Below are 14,919 nucleotides of genomic sequence, written 5' to 3' on the forward strand. Positions count from 1 at the left end.
GTGCAATTTTCCCTGCAAGCTGCACACTTGGTACTTTATCGCGATTCTATCAATGTCACTAAGTCAAAACGCGGAAATTTATTTGAACATCACAATGGATGTAACTCAATCTCAGAGAGAGAGCGAGACAAGGAGAGAGAGAAGAACACTCTCTACCAAACGTTTGTTCGGAACTCATTCCTGCCAAAGGCAACCTATTTAACCTTCAGTCCTTTGACAAATTCCAGGCTACTGGCTGCAAGGAAATTCCAGCAGAGTAAAACAAAACTTCAATCAAAAAATATCAGTTTTGCTTCATTGATTTTTTATTTCAGCACATTAAATGTTAAAACACCATTCAGCCACAGTCTCCAGACTTCACTTTTCCGGAACAGAAAGGGAGAGAGAGAGAGAGAAATAGCGCTGGCGTTCATTTCCACATTCACACTGTAAATGCCCATCACTCTCTGTCGGTAAGTGCAACTCCATCCACACATTTGACTTATAACGAAGGAGTGTGCGAAGGATGCAAATTCAAGTGTTGGGTGCAAAAGTACACAAGCTACTACGGGGATCGAACTCACTACCATGCTGTTATTAGTACCACGCTCATAACCAACTCAGCCAACCGGTCACAGCGACCATGCGATGTGGTAAAAGTCTGTTTCTAATTTTTATATCACTGTCAGCTCAGCTGTCCAATTCCACTCCTTGTGGTTGTGCTCACCCACTTTGAAGGTTCTATTAAAGCAAATAACAGCACTGTTAAAATGTAGGAAGTGGTGTTAGCATATATTTGCCAGCTGAAATATTTTGAAACGACATGATACAATTCTCAGCTGTCAGCTCTTTTTAATGGTTCCAATTTAAGTAGCATCCCCATCGATATAAATCTGAGATTCCGAGGTCAAAACTGTAGATAAACATTCACGTGTGCTCTCTCCATGGCACTGGCAGCTTGCATTAAAAAATCCTTGTTCCGGTACAATGGTAATGAGAGCCAGCCTTCTTAAATGTTGGTTGTATTTGCATGCTTCCGTTCAGTGATAAGCTTGCAAGGACGCTCAGGTTCCTTCCTACATGAGCGTGTTCGAATCTTTCACCATTTGCATTTTTCTCTGCCGTCCTGCATTTCCGATCAAACTGGAGAAACTCACATATCTGCACCTGCCAATGATTTCCCCACTCACTGAATTTGCAGCATGGAGAAACGTGTTGATTTCCTTGAAGTTGGTCCACAGAGAAAGAGTGATTGTGCGAAGGATGCAAATTCAACCATTGGGTGCAAAAGTAAACTGGCCCGTACGGGGATCGAACCCGCGACCTTGGCGTCATTAGCACCACGCTCTAACCAACTGAGCTAACCGGCCATGGCGGACAGCTGATCCTAAACGTTTCTTTCTAATTCTTACATGAGTGTGTTTTAAGCTGTTCAATTCCACTCTTTGTGATTGTACTGACCCACTTTGAAGGTTCTATTGAAGCCAGTTTTATTTGACAATACTAGGAACAACTGTTAGGAACAAAAGAGTTTTTAGAGAAAATTCGGTCCTCTTCGGGCCAAAGAAGGGGAATTATGTTCAGAGCCCGAGGGAATGGGGGAGATTCTGAATGAATATTTTGCGTCAGTATTCACAAAGGAGAGGGACTTGTTGACTGGAAGTGTTTTAGAGGGAGATGTTGACCCGTTGGAGAAAATGTCCATTACAAGGGAGGAAGTGTTAGGGTTTAGGATAGTGTTAGGGTTTAGGATAGAGTGAACAGTGGGAAGCTTTTTCCCAGGTTGGATGCGAAAATCACGAGGGGTCACTGGCTCAAGGTGAGAGGGGCGAAGTATAATTCAGATGGTAGAGGGAGGTTTTTCACACAGAGGGTTGTGGGGGCCTGGAATGACTGCCAAGTAGGGTGGTGGAGGCAGACACGCTAGGGTTGTTTATGGCTTACCTCGACAGGCACATGAGCAGAGTAAGATTGGAGGGATACAAAAGAATGTTCTAGTTGAGGATCAAGAGCTTTAGGACGTTCCTGGGAATTAATAGATTCTTATTGGCCTTCCAACAAATTTTATGGCTCACCTGTCTCTTAAGTTGGAACGACTGGGGATCTTCCATTAATATCTGCCTAAGCTGTTGTATGTCTATTGATGTCTCTTTTTCACATCCACAGACGATTCGGTCCGCCTTGTTGTCCAACACGCGGTGGGTCGTGCGAAGGCTGCTCTTGGATGTTGCTTCGAGAGCTGCCTAGTGCTTCACGTCGTTAGTGTACGCTTAAACTGGACCAATTGACAGGCAACACGACAGCTCAGTGACTATCACTGTTTGCTGTGCAGTTACAGGGACCCGGGTCGGATCTCCGGCTTGGGTCGGTGTCTGTGGGAGTTTGCACATTCTCCCCGTGTTTGCGTGGGTTTTCTCCGGGTGCTCCGGTTTCCTCCCACACCCCAAAAACGTGCTTTTAGACTGATTGGTGTTAATAAATTGTCCCTAAATTGGATCTCCCTTAATCTGGCGAATGTAAAATTCCCTAAATTTGCACCCCTTTATTGTGGAGTCCACTAGATGTAGACAAAACTCGTAGGTAGAAGAAGAATTGGAAAGAGGCACTCACTGAGCGTCAAAATGGATGGCGCTGGCTTGTAGAGCCGAAGAGCCTGTTTTCTGTGTTATGTTGTTCTTTGTTCTTTATTGTTCTTCACTGTCGAAATGTAAGAACTGGTGTTATCACATATCTGCCAGCTGAAATACCTTAACACGACAAGACGTAACTCTCAGCTGCCAGCTCTTTCTAATGGTTCCAATTTAAGGAACATCCCAATCGATATAAATCTGACATTCTGATTTCAAAACTGCAGACAATAATTCACGCGTGGTCTCCCCATCGCATTGTCAGACTGCAATAAGACATCTTATTTCCAGTCCTCTAATCCAATGCTAATGCGACCCATCATTTGCCTTCTTAGCTGTTGGTTGCAGTTGCATGCTTCTGTCAATGATAATCGTGCAAGGACACTCAGGTTGCGTCGAACTTGAGCAATTTCGAAACTTTCAAAATTTACATTATCCTCTGGCGTTCTGCATTTCCGACCAAACTGGATAAATACACATATCTGCTTATGCCAATGATTTCCCCACTCACTGAATTTGCTGCAGGGGCAAAGGTGCTGGTTTCCTTGAGGTTGGTCTACACAGGAACAGTGGTTGTTGGAAGGATGCAAATTCAACCGTTGGGTTCAAAAATAAGCTGGCTAGTATGGGGATGGAACCCACGACCTTGGCGTTACTAGCACCACGCTCTAACCAACTGAGCTAAGAGGCCACAGCAGCCAAAGCACCCTAAAGGTCGCTTTCTAAAAATTGAATGTGTATTTTCAGCTGTTCAATTCCACCTCTTGTGATTGTACTGACCCACTTTGAAGGCTCTATTAAAGCCAGTTTTATGTAACACTGTTGAAATGTAAGAACTGGTGTTATACTTGCCAGCTGAAATATTTTAACACGACAAGACGTAACTCTCAGCTCTCAGGTCTTCCTAATGATTCCAGTTTAAGTAGTATCTCCTTCGATATAAATCTGACATTCTGGTTACAAAACTGCAGACAATAATTCACGTGTGGTCTCTCCATCGCACAGTCAGGCTGCAATAAGACATCTTTGTTCCAGTCCTCCAATCCAATTGGAATGAGACCCATCATTTGCCTTCTTAGCTGTTGTTTGCATTTGCATGCTTGCGTTCAGTGACAATCGTGCAAGGACACTCAGGTTCCGTCGAACATGAGCATTTTCGAATCTTTCACAACTTACATTATCCTCTGCGTTCTGCATTTCCGACCAAACTGGATAAATACACATATCTGCACAAACCAGTGATTTCCCCACTCACTGAATTTGCTGCTGGGGGAAATGTGCTGATTTCCTTGAAGTTGGTGCACAGAGGAACTGTGATAGTGCGAAGGATGCAAATTCAACCATTGGGTGCAAAAGTGAACTGGCCCGTACGGGGATCGAACCCGCGACCTTGGCGTTATTAGCACCACGCTCTAACCAACTGAGCTAACCGGCCACAGCTGACATAGCACCCTAAAGGTCTCTTTCTAATATTTGTAAGCGTCTGTTTTCAGATCTTCAATTCTACTCTTTATCATTGTGTTGACTCACTTTGAAGGTTCTAGTAAAGTCAGATTTATTTAACAACACTGTTGAAACGTAAGAACTGGTGTTATCACATACTTGCCAGCTGAAATATTTTAACACAAGACGCAACTCTCAGCTATCAGCTCTTTCTAATGGTTCCAATTTCAGTAGCATCTCCACCGATATAAATCTGACATTCTGATTTTAAAACTGTAGACAATAATTCACGTGTGGTCTCCCCATTGAACAGTCAGACTGCAATAATCTTATTTCCAATCCTCCAATCCACCGGTAATGTGGCCCATCATTTGTCCTCATAGCTGTTGGTTGTTTTTGCATGCTTGCGTTCAGTGATAATCGTGCAAGGACACTCAGGTTGGGTCGAGCTTGAGCATTTTCGAATCTTTCAAAATGTACATCACTTTCTGCATTTACGACCAAATTGGATAAATACACTTAACTGCACATGCCAATGATTTCCCCACTCACTGAATTTGCTGCAGGAGGAAAGGTTCTGATTTCCTTGAAGTTGGTCAACAGATAAACAGTGATCGTGCGAAGGATGCAAATTCAACCGTTGGATAGAAAACAAGCTGGCCAGTACGGGGATCGAACCCGCGACCTTGGCGTTATTAGCACCACGCTCTTACCAACTGAGCTAACCAGCCACAGTGAGCAAAAGCACCTGAATGTCTCTTTCTAATATTGGCATGAGTGTGTTTTCAGCTGTTTATTTCCACTCTTTGTGATTGTACTGACCCACTTTGAAGGTTGTAGTAAAGCCAGTTTTATTTAACAACACAGTTGAATTGTAAAAACTAGTGTTATCACATACTTGCCAGCTGAAATATTTTAACACTACAAGACGCAACTCTCAGCTGGCAGCTCTTTCTAATGGTTTCAATTGAAGGAACGTCCCCATCGATATAAATATGACATTGTGATTTGAAAACTGCAGACAATAATTTACGTGAGCTCTCCCCATCGCACATCTAATTCCCAGTCCTCCAATCCAATGGTCATGCGACCTATCATTCGCCTTCTTAGCTGTTGGTTGTATTTCAATGCTTGCGTTCAGTGATAATCATGCAAGGACACTCATGTTCCGTCGAACGTGGGCATTTTCGAATCTTTCGCAATTTACAATGAATTTGCTGCAGGGGGAAAAGTGCTGATTTCCTTGAAGTTGGTGGACAGAGAAACAGTGATTATGCGAAGGATGCAAATTCAACTGTTAGGGTTCAGAAGTGAAGCTGGCCAGTATGGGGACCGAACCCGCGAACCCTTGGCGTTATTAGCACCACGCTCTAAACAAATGAGCCAACCGGCCACCATGGTCATAACTAAGAAGCATGCTTTTGATTTCTTTGGAGCCCACGAGGGAGCGAGCTATCTTGGATCTGGTGCTATGTAATGAGGTGGGTAGAATTAGGGAACTTGCGGTGAAGGATCCTCTTGGGGAGAGTGATCATTGTATGGTGGAGTTTCTGGTGCAGATGGAGGAGGAGAAAGTGGGTTCCCAGACACGCGTCCTTTGTTTGAACAGAGGGGAGTACGATAGGATGAGAGAAGAATTGGCGAATGTGGACTGGGGGAGCGCATTGGAAGGTAGGTCTGCTGAGGAACAGTGGAGGATCTTTAAGGAGATCTTTCTTGGTGCTCAGCGGAAATTTATTCCGATGGTCAAAAAGGACCGTAGGAGGAGAGGTAATAAGCCGTGGATAACGAAGGAGGTGAAGGAAAGTGTTAAATTAAAAGCAGAGGCGTTTAGAGTAGCTAAGAGTAGTGGGCGAGAAGAGGATTGGGAGAGGTTTAAATGTCAACAAAGATTGACAAAGAAGTTGATAAAGAAGGGTAGGAGAAACTATGAAGCTGGGCCAGCGCTTAATATAAAAAAGGATAGCAAGAGTTTTTATAAATATATAAAAAGGAAGAGGCTGGCTAGGGTGAATGTTGGACCCTTAGAGGATGAGAGGGGGGACTTAGTGGTAGGGGATGGGGATATGGCTGAGGTCTTGAATAACTTTTTTGTTTCGGTCTTCATGGAGGAGGACGTGAATAATTTGCCGGATGTCAGAGATGGAAAGGTGGTAGGACTGGAGGGTCTTAATGACATTACTGTTACTAGAGAGGCGGTGCTCGACAGACTGGAGGGGCTGATTGTGGACAAGTCCCCAGGACCGGATGGAATGCATCCGAGGGTTCTGAAAGAAATGGCGGAGGTGATAGTGGATGCCTTGGTGGTTATTTTCCAGACGTCACTGGATTCCGGGGAAGTGCCGGATGATTGGAAAACGGCTAATGTTACGCCATTGTTCAAGAAGGGTGCCAGGCAAAAGGCAGCGAATTATAGGCCGGTTAGTTTAACGTCTGTTGTAGGTAAAATGTTAGAATCCGTCATCAAGGAGGAAATAGCGAGGCATCTTGAGGGGAATTGCTTGATAGAGCAGACGCAGCACGGTTTCGTTAAAGGGAAGTCGTGTCTGACAAATTTACTGGAGTTCTATGAGGATGTGTCTAGGGCGGTGGATAGAGGAGAGCCGGTGGATGTGGTCTTTCTTGATTTTCAGAAGGCGTTTGACAAGGTATCTCACAAGAGGTTATTGCAGAAGGTCAGGGGACATGGAGTTGGGGGTAGGGTGTTAGCGTGGATAGAGGACTGTTTGTCAAATAGGAGGCAGAGAGTGGGGGTCAATGGGTACTATTCGGATTGGCGGTTGGTGACTAGTGGAGTGCCCCAGGGGTCGGTGCTGGGGCCTCAGCTATTTACCATTTATATAGATGATCTGGAGGAGGGAACCGACTGTATGGTGTCGAAATTTGCTGATGACACCAAGATTGGTGGAAAGGCAAATTGTGCGGAGGGTGTGGAGAGTCTGCAGAAGGATCCAGATAGGCTGGGCGAATGGGCCAGGAACTGGCAAATGGAATTTAATGTTGGCAAGTGCGAGGTGGTCCACTTTGGTAGGAATAATGGTAGGAAGGACTATTACTTACGTGGAGAAAAACTGCAGCAGGCGACGGTGCAGAGGGACCTCGGGGTCCTTGTGCATGAGTCGCAAAAACCCAGCTTGCAGGTGCAGCAGGTGATCAGGAAGGCTAATGGGATGCTGGCCTTCATAGCGAGGGGGATTGAATATACAAGTAGGGAGGTCTTGCTGCGGCTGTATAGGGCATTGGTGAGGCCGCAGCTGGAGTACCGTGTGCAGTTTTGGGCGCCGTACTTACGCAAGGATATTTTGGCCTTGGAGGGAGTGCAGAGGAGGTTTACTGGGCTGATGCCGGAGTTGAGGGGGTTGAGCTATGAGGAGAGGCTGAATAAACTAGGCTTGTACTCGTTAGAGTTTAGAAGAATGAGGGGAGATCTCATTGAGATGTATAAGATGATGAATGGGATGGATAGGATAGAGGTGGAGAGACTCTTCCCGCTCAGAAAGAACAGTAGGACTAGGAGGCACAGCCTCAAGATAAAGGGGGGGCGGTTTAGAATGGAGTTGAGGAAGAACTTCTTCACTCAAAGGGTGGTGAATCTCTGGAATTCTCTGCCTGTTGAAGTGGTGGAGGCTACCTTGCTAAATATTTTTAAGAAGAGGGTTGATGGGTTTTTGATAAGAGAGGGGATTAAGGGTCATGGGGAGAGGGCGGGAAAGTGGAACTGAGCCACGACAGATCAGCCATGATCTTATTGAATGGCGGGGCAGGCTCGAAGGGCCAGATGGCCTACTCCTGCTCCTATTTCTTATGTTCTTATGTTCTTAAGTTGTCTTGTTTGGTAGCTTCAGCAGGTTCAAGCCTCATCTTTAGGTCCAAGTGGTGCTGCTCTTGGCATGCCCTCCTGTATCTCTATTGAACCAGGTTTGCTTCCCTGACTTGTCAGTTATGGTTGAGTGGGAAATATGTCAGGACATGTGCTGGAATACAATTCCGCTGCAGTCGGTGGCCCACAGAGCCTCACAGATGCCCAGTCTTGAGTTGCTAGATTGGTTCAAAGTCTGTTCCATTTTGCACGGTAATAGTACCACACAACACGATGGAGGTTATTTTCAATGTGAAAGTGGGACTTTGTGTCCACAAAAACTGTGAAATTGTCACTCCAAGGATACAGTCATGGATGGGTACATCTGCAGCTGGCAGATAGGTAACAATGAGGTCAAGTATGTTATTTCCTTTTGTTGGTTCCTTCACCACTTGCTGCATACCCAATCTAGCAATTATATCCTTTGGATCCGACCAGCTAGATCAGTAGTGTTGCTACAGAGCCACTCTTTGTCATAGCCATTGAAATCCCCCATCCAGAGTACATTTTGAGCCCTTGTCACCCTCAGTGCTTCCTCCAACTGTTGGAGGAGTCCTGTTTCATCAGCCGATGGTATTTGGTTACCAGTAAAAGGTTTTCTTGCCCATGTTTAACCTGAAGCCATGAGACTTCATAGGGTCCAGAGTCGATGTTAAGGGTCCCAGTGCAAATCCACCCCCCCCCCCCCCCCCCGGCTGTATACTACCTCTGCTGGCTCTGTCCTGTCGTTGGGACAGGACACATCTAGATAGCAAAAGTGGTGTCTGACCTGTTATCTGTTCTGTGAGACTGACTATGTTAGACTGTTGCCTGACTAGTTTATGAGACAGCACTCCCAATTTTAGCAAAGGCCCCCCACATGTTTTTAAGGGCTTTGCAGAGTCAACAGTACTGTTTCTTTTACCATTGAAAATTTCTGGTGCCTAGGTCGATGACATGTGGTGTGTCCAGTTTCATACCTTTGTTGAGACTTGGTAATGATGGTTGCAACTGAGTGGATTACTACGCCATTTCAGAGGGCAGTTGTGAGTCAAACACATTTCTGTGGCTCTGGAGTCACATGTGGGCCAGACCAGGTAAGGGTGGCAGATTTCCTTCCCTAAAGAACATTAGAGAACCAGAGAGATTTTTACAACAATCGATAATGGTTTCATGGTCATCAGTCGATTCTTATTTCCAGATTTTTTTTATTGGATTGAAATTCCAACACCTGCTGTGGCAGGATTCGAAGCCAGGTCCCCAGAACATTGTTTGGGTCTCTGGATTGATATTCCAGCGATAATAGCACTATGCCGTTGTCTCCCCATACGTTCGTGAGTATCGACTTTCCCTTCACAAAACAATGTTGCCTCTTGTTATTACACCCACTTGTTTCCAAGTGGGTGTGAATACTGTTTCGAAAAATCATCTCCAATAATTTCACTACCATTGATGTAAGGCTCACCGGTCTGTACTTACCTGGATTATCCTTCCTACCATTCTTTAAAAAAAGGAACAACATTGGCTATTCTCCAATCCTCTGGGACCTACCCTCTAAATAGTGAGGATGAAAAGATTTCTCTCAAGGCCCCAGCAATTCCATCTCTTGCCTCTCGCAGTATTCTGGGATATAATCCATCAGGCCCTGGGGGCTTGACTACCTTAATGTTTCTCAAAATCCCCAATTCCTCCTCCTTTTTGATCTCAACATGACCCATACTATCCACAGAACCTTCCCCTGGCTCATCATATACTAAGTTCTTCTCTTTGATTAAATATTAATGCAAAGAACGCAACTGATACATAGAAACATGGAAGATAGGAGCAGAAGGAGGCCATTTGGCCCTTCGAGCCTGCTTTGCCATTCATTGGCTCAGGCTGATCATCCAACTCAATTACATCAATAATCCTGTTTTCCCCCATAATCTTGCATCCCATTTTCCCAAGTACTATTTCCTGTCGCCTCTTGAATACATTCAATTTTTCAACATCAGCTATTCCCTGGGGTAATGAATTCTACAGGCTCACCACTCTTGGGTGAAGAAATGTCTCCTTACTTCCATCCCAAATGGTCTACCCTAAGTTATCAGACCATTGATTCTGGATTTCCCCCAACCTTGGGGACGTCTTCTGTGCATCCATTCCTTCCAGATCTGTTAGAATTTTGTAAGTCGCTATGAGATGCTCTCTCATTTGTCTGAACTCCAGCGAAAACACCTTAACCTCGTCATACATCATCCCTGCCATTCCCAGAATCAGCCTGGTAAACCTTCCCTGCACTCCCTGAACAACAAGAACATCCTTCCTCAAAAAAGGAGACCAAAACTGCCCACAATACTCTAGGTGTAGCATCACCAAGACGCTGTATAGTGTGACAATACAACACTGCTCATGTACTGGAAACCTCTCGCAAAGAAGTCCAACATGCTATTTGCCTTTTTTGCCACCTGCTGCACCTGCATGCATACCTAGTCTATTTCTTCTTGCTGCTCGCATACATTCTCTCCCCTGTCCTTCAGTGGGCTATCCCACTCCCTGGCTACCTTCTTCCTCTTTAATAATGGAGAAAAAGCCTTGGAATGTCCTTAATCCTGCTGGCCAATGACTTTGGGAGCCTGTTTATCCCTCCTGACCCTATTCCTAAGTTTTGTTCTACTTTCATAAGAACATAAGAAATAGGAGCAGGAGTAGGCCATCTAGCCCTTCGAGCCTGCCCCGCCATTCAATAAGGTCATGGCTGATCTGTCGTGGCTCAGTTCCACATTCCCGCCCTCTCCCCATAACCCTTAATCCCCTCGCTTATCAAAAACCCATCAACCCGCGTCTTAAAAATATTTAGCGAGGCAGCCTCCACCACTTCAACAGGCAGAGAATTCCAGAGATTCACCACCCTTTGAGTGAAGAAGTTCCTCCTCAACTCCGTTCTAAACCGCCCCCCCTTTATCTTGAGGCTGTGCCCCCTAGTCCTACTATCCTTTCTGAGCGGGAAGAGTCTCTCCACCTCTATCCTATCCATCCCATTCATCATCTTATACATCTCAATGAGATCTCCCCTCATTCTTCTAAACTCTAACGAGTACAAGCCTAATTTATTCAGCCTCTTCTCATAGTTCAACCCCCTCAACTCTGGCATCAGCCTAGTAAACCTCCTCTGCACTCTCTCCAAGGCCAAAATATCCTTGCGTAAGTATGGCGCCCAAAACTGCACACAGTACTCCAGCCTTGTATTCCACACTTGCTTCCTGTGTTCCCAGCTTCCTAGCCTTGACAAATGTTTCTTTTTTTTCTTTGAGTAGGCTGACAATGTCTCTCGTTATCCCAAGTTCACGAAGTTTGCCATACTTATCCTACATCCTTCTAGAAATGTGCTTGTCCTGAATTCCGATCAACTTGCAGTGAGGAATTGCCAGCGTTGGACTAGGGTAGGCACAATAAGTAGTCTCACAACACCAGATTCGAGTCCAAAAGTTGCATTTGGTAGCACAAGCTTTTAGAGCATTGCCCTTTCATCAGGTGAGTGTAGAGTTTGGTTCACAAATAGGGCTATCAGTTTCTGATAGATAAGTTCCGCACACATGTGGACGGCCTCAACCAGGATTTCGCATTCATGTCACACTATCTGTAACCCACTGGGCTTGCCTGGGTTGGCAAAATCTCACTAACTGTCCTGCCTGGAAAAAAATTCACACCTAACGTAGAACATAAAACACTACAGCACAAACAGGCCCTTCAGCCCACAAGTTGCGCCGATCACATCTATACCTACCAAGCCATAGAACTATCTGTAACTTCCAATGCCATTAGATCCCATATACTCATCCAGAAGTCTTTTAAAAGACCCCAGCGAGTTCGCCTCCACCACCACTGATGGCAGCCGATTCCATTCACTCACCACCCTCTGAGTGAAAAACTTACCCCTAACATCCCCTAACAGGGGGATTGAATATAAAAGTAGGGAGGTCTTGCTGCAGCTGTATAGGGCATTGGTGAGGCCGCAGCTGGAGTACTGTGTGCAGTTTTGGGCGCCGCACCTGCGCAAGGATATTTTGGCCCTGGAGGGAGTGCAGAGGAGGTTTACTAGGCTGATACCGGAGTTGAGGGGGTTGAGCTATGAGGAGAGGCTGAATAAACTAGGCTTGTACTCGTTAGAGTTTAGAAGAATGAGGGGAGATCTCATTGAGACGTATAAGATGATGAATGGGATGGATAGGATAGAGGTGGAAAGACTCTTCCCGCTCAAAAAAGACAGTAGGACTAGGGGGCACAGCCTCAAGATAAAGGGGGGGCGGTTCAGAACGGAGTTGAGGAGGAACTTCTTCACTCAAAGGGTGGTGAATCTCTGGAATTCTCTGCCCGTTGAAGTGGTGGAGGCTGCCTCGCTAAATATTTTTAAGAAGCGGGTTGATGGGTTTTTGATAAGAGAGGGGATTAAGGGTTATGGGGAGAGGGCGGGAAAGTGGAACTGAGCCACGACAGATCAGCCATGATCTTATTGAATGGCGGGGCAGGCTCGAAGGGCCAGATGGCCTACTCCTGCTCCTATTTCTTATGTTCTTATCTCCTCTGTACTTGCTTCCCAGCGCCTTAAACCTGTGTCCTCTCGTAGCGACCATTTCAGCCCTGGGAAATAGCCTCTGAGAATCCACCCTATCTATTCCTCTCAACATTTTATAAACATATATCAGGTCGCCTCTCAACCTTCGACTCTCCAGGGAGAAGAGACCCAGCTCCCTCAACCTATCCTCATAAGGCATGCCTCCCAATCCAGGCAACATCCTTGTAAATCTCCTCTGCACCCTCTTAATAGCTTCCACATCCTTCCTGTAGTGAGGTAATCAGATCTGCGCACAGTACTCCAAGTGGGGTCTGACAAGGGTCTTATAAAGTTGCAGCATTACCTCCCAACTCCTAAACTCAGTCCCTCGATTATTGAAGGCCAGTACACCATACGCCTTCTTGACCACATCTTCCACCTGTGAGGCCGATTTGAGAGTCCTATGGACCCGGACCCCAAGATCCTTCTGCTCTTCAACACTGCTAAGACTCCTACCCTTGATATTGTACCCTAATGTTGTAGTAATTTCCTTCACCCAATTTAACACCTTCACCTGGGAACTACATTTATTTTCATCCATCAGTACCTTGAAGTGTACTGAATTGTAGTCACTCTTTCCTAACTGCTCCTCTACTGAAACGTTGACCATCTGGCCAGACTCATTCCACAATACCAGGTCCAGTATGGTCCCTTCCTGAATGGACCATCCATATGCTTTTTCAAGAAGCCCTCTTGGATGGCCTTCATAAATTCTGTCTCATCCATGCCCCTGGCACTAAATGAATCCCAGTCACTATACGGAAGTTAAAATCTCCCACCACAACAACCCTATTACTTTTACACCTTGCCAAAATCTACCTTCGTATATTTTCCTCTATCTCCCGCTGGCTGTTGGGAAATCTATAGTAAAGCCCCAACATTGTGACTATACTCTTCCTATTCCTCAGCTCTATCCATATTGTCCCCCCTCTCCGAGGTGTGCTCCCGCTGTACATCTGTGATATTTTCCTTAACCAGTACTGCAACTCTCCCAGCCCTGTTTACGTCCCCCTCTATCCTGCCTGAAACATCTATATACTAGAACGTTAGTCTGCTAACGCTGTCCTTCTCTTAACCAAGTCGCTGTAATTGCAAAAACATCATAGCTTCAACTACTAATCCAACCTCTAATTTCATTGCCCTTACCTTTTAGGCTTCTTGCATTGAAAGAGATGCACTTCAGACATCAGACACTCTTTGATCTGCAAATGCGCCCTGTCTGCTCTGCTTCTGAGTCTTACTGCTCCTCATCTCTGGTTCAACTTCAATTAATTCACTTTTGCTGTCGTCCTCTCCCCCCACCTCGCCCCTACCAAACTAGTTTAAATTCTCCCGTGTGACACTAGCAAACCTCCCAGCGGAATATTTATGTCCCTCCAGTTTAGATGCAACCTGTCCTTCTTCAGCAGGGCTCCCCTACCTGATTATTTTGAATAACAGAAAAAAAAACAGAATTTATTGCAACTCTGCAAAAGCTAAATAAATGATCAGCTCGGCAATGGCCTGGTGATATTATCGCTGGAATACTAATGCAGAACTCAGTTAATGTTCTATGGACCTGCTTCCCAGAGCCACAATGCTGGATGGTGAAATTTGAATGCAATGAAAAATATCCAGATTAAAGTACCTACTGATTACAATGAAGCTTTTGTCGATTGTCTTTAAAATCCATCTGGTACATTAATGTCGTTTAGGGAAGGAGATTTCCCATCCTTAACTTTACATTTAATTATACTGTCACATCTAGGCTCACATCAATACTGCAATGAAGTTATTGGGAGCATCGCCTTGTCGTCGTACCCCAGCAGCTGAACGAGAATTTAGCATGGTCAATATCCCTAACCAGCACATCTCTCAGACTGTCAGAGGAAATCAGAGCAACTGGAGGTCACCCACGGAGACATGAACACAAGCGGGCAGACAATGACCCAAGCCAGTAATCTGACCTGGGTCCCTCATGCTGTGAGGCAGCAGCACTAACCACCCATCCTGCTCATGGTTTGGCCTTTACCTGCTCATTGCCTGGTCCGGCCTACCAGTGAATGTAGATGAGAATCACTCACAGCAATGTGAAGGACTGTCAACTGGCCGAGGGCAACTAAGGGTAGGTAATAAATGCCAGCCAGCCAGCGAAGCCCATGACCCAAGAAGAGATAATTAAAATACGTCACAAAATTGCCAAAATGAGAAAAGAAGAAAACAGTCTCCGTTAGTAATTTAACAATATGGATTTGTTCAGCACAGTTTTAAAAGGAGCTGATGGAATTAAATTAATAATATGCAAGTTTGCTGATGACACCAAGATGGCAGGGTTGGCGGGTACTGAAGTGGAATGTCAGGTGATACAACATGATATAGATACATACATATATATATATATATATACATATATATACACACAACAGGATATAGATAGGTTGGTGCATTGGGCAGATAGG

At 45.2% G+C, this 14,919-nt stretch overlaps 4 non-coding genes across 4 annotated transcripts; all 4 read right to left on the reverse strand.

Moving 5' to 3' along the window:
- Nucleotides 1–1,275: 1,275 nt before the first annotated feature.
- trnai-aau (transfer RNA isoleucine (anticodon AAU)) lies at nucleotides 1,276–1,349 on the reverse strand. Its single transcript has one exon. It is a non-coding gene; the product is annotated as a tRNA-Ile (tRNA).
- A 1,874-nt stretch (nucleotides 1,350–3,223) lies between these two features.
- On the reverse strand, nucleotides 3,224–3,297 carry trnat-agu (transfer RNA threonine (anticodon AGU)). The gene has a single exon. It is a non-coding gene; the product is annotated as a tRNA-Thr (tRNA).
- A 670-nt stretch (nucleotides 3,298–3,967) lies between these two features.
- Nucleotides 3,968–4,041, reverse strand: trnai-aau (transfer RNA isoleucine (anticodon AAU)). Its single transcript has one exon. It is a non-coding gene; the product is annotated as a tRNA-Ile (tRNA).
- Nucleotides 4,042–4,706: 665 nt separating this feature from the next.
- Nucleotides 4,707–4,780, reverse strand: trnai-aau (transfer RNA isoleucine (anticodon AAU)). The gene has a single exon. It is a non-coding gene; the product is annotated as a tRNA-Ile (tRNA).
- Between the last annotated feature and the right edge of the window lie 10,139 nt (nucleotides 4,781–14,919).

This window comes from Carcharhinus amblyrhynchos, chromosome 13, assembly GCF_965287045.1.
Source record: "Carcharhinus amblyrhynchos chromosome 13, sCarAmb.v2.hapA, whole genome shotgun sequence".
In the NCBI taxonomy this organism is placed as follows: domain Eukaryota; kingdom Metazoa; phylum Chordata; class Chondrichthyes; order Carcharhiniformes; family Carcharhinidae; genus Carcharhinus; species Carcharhinus amblyrhynchos.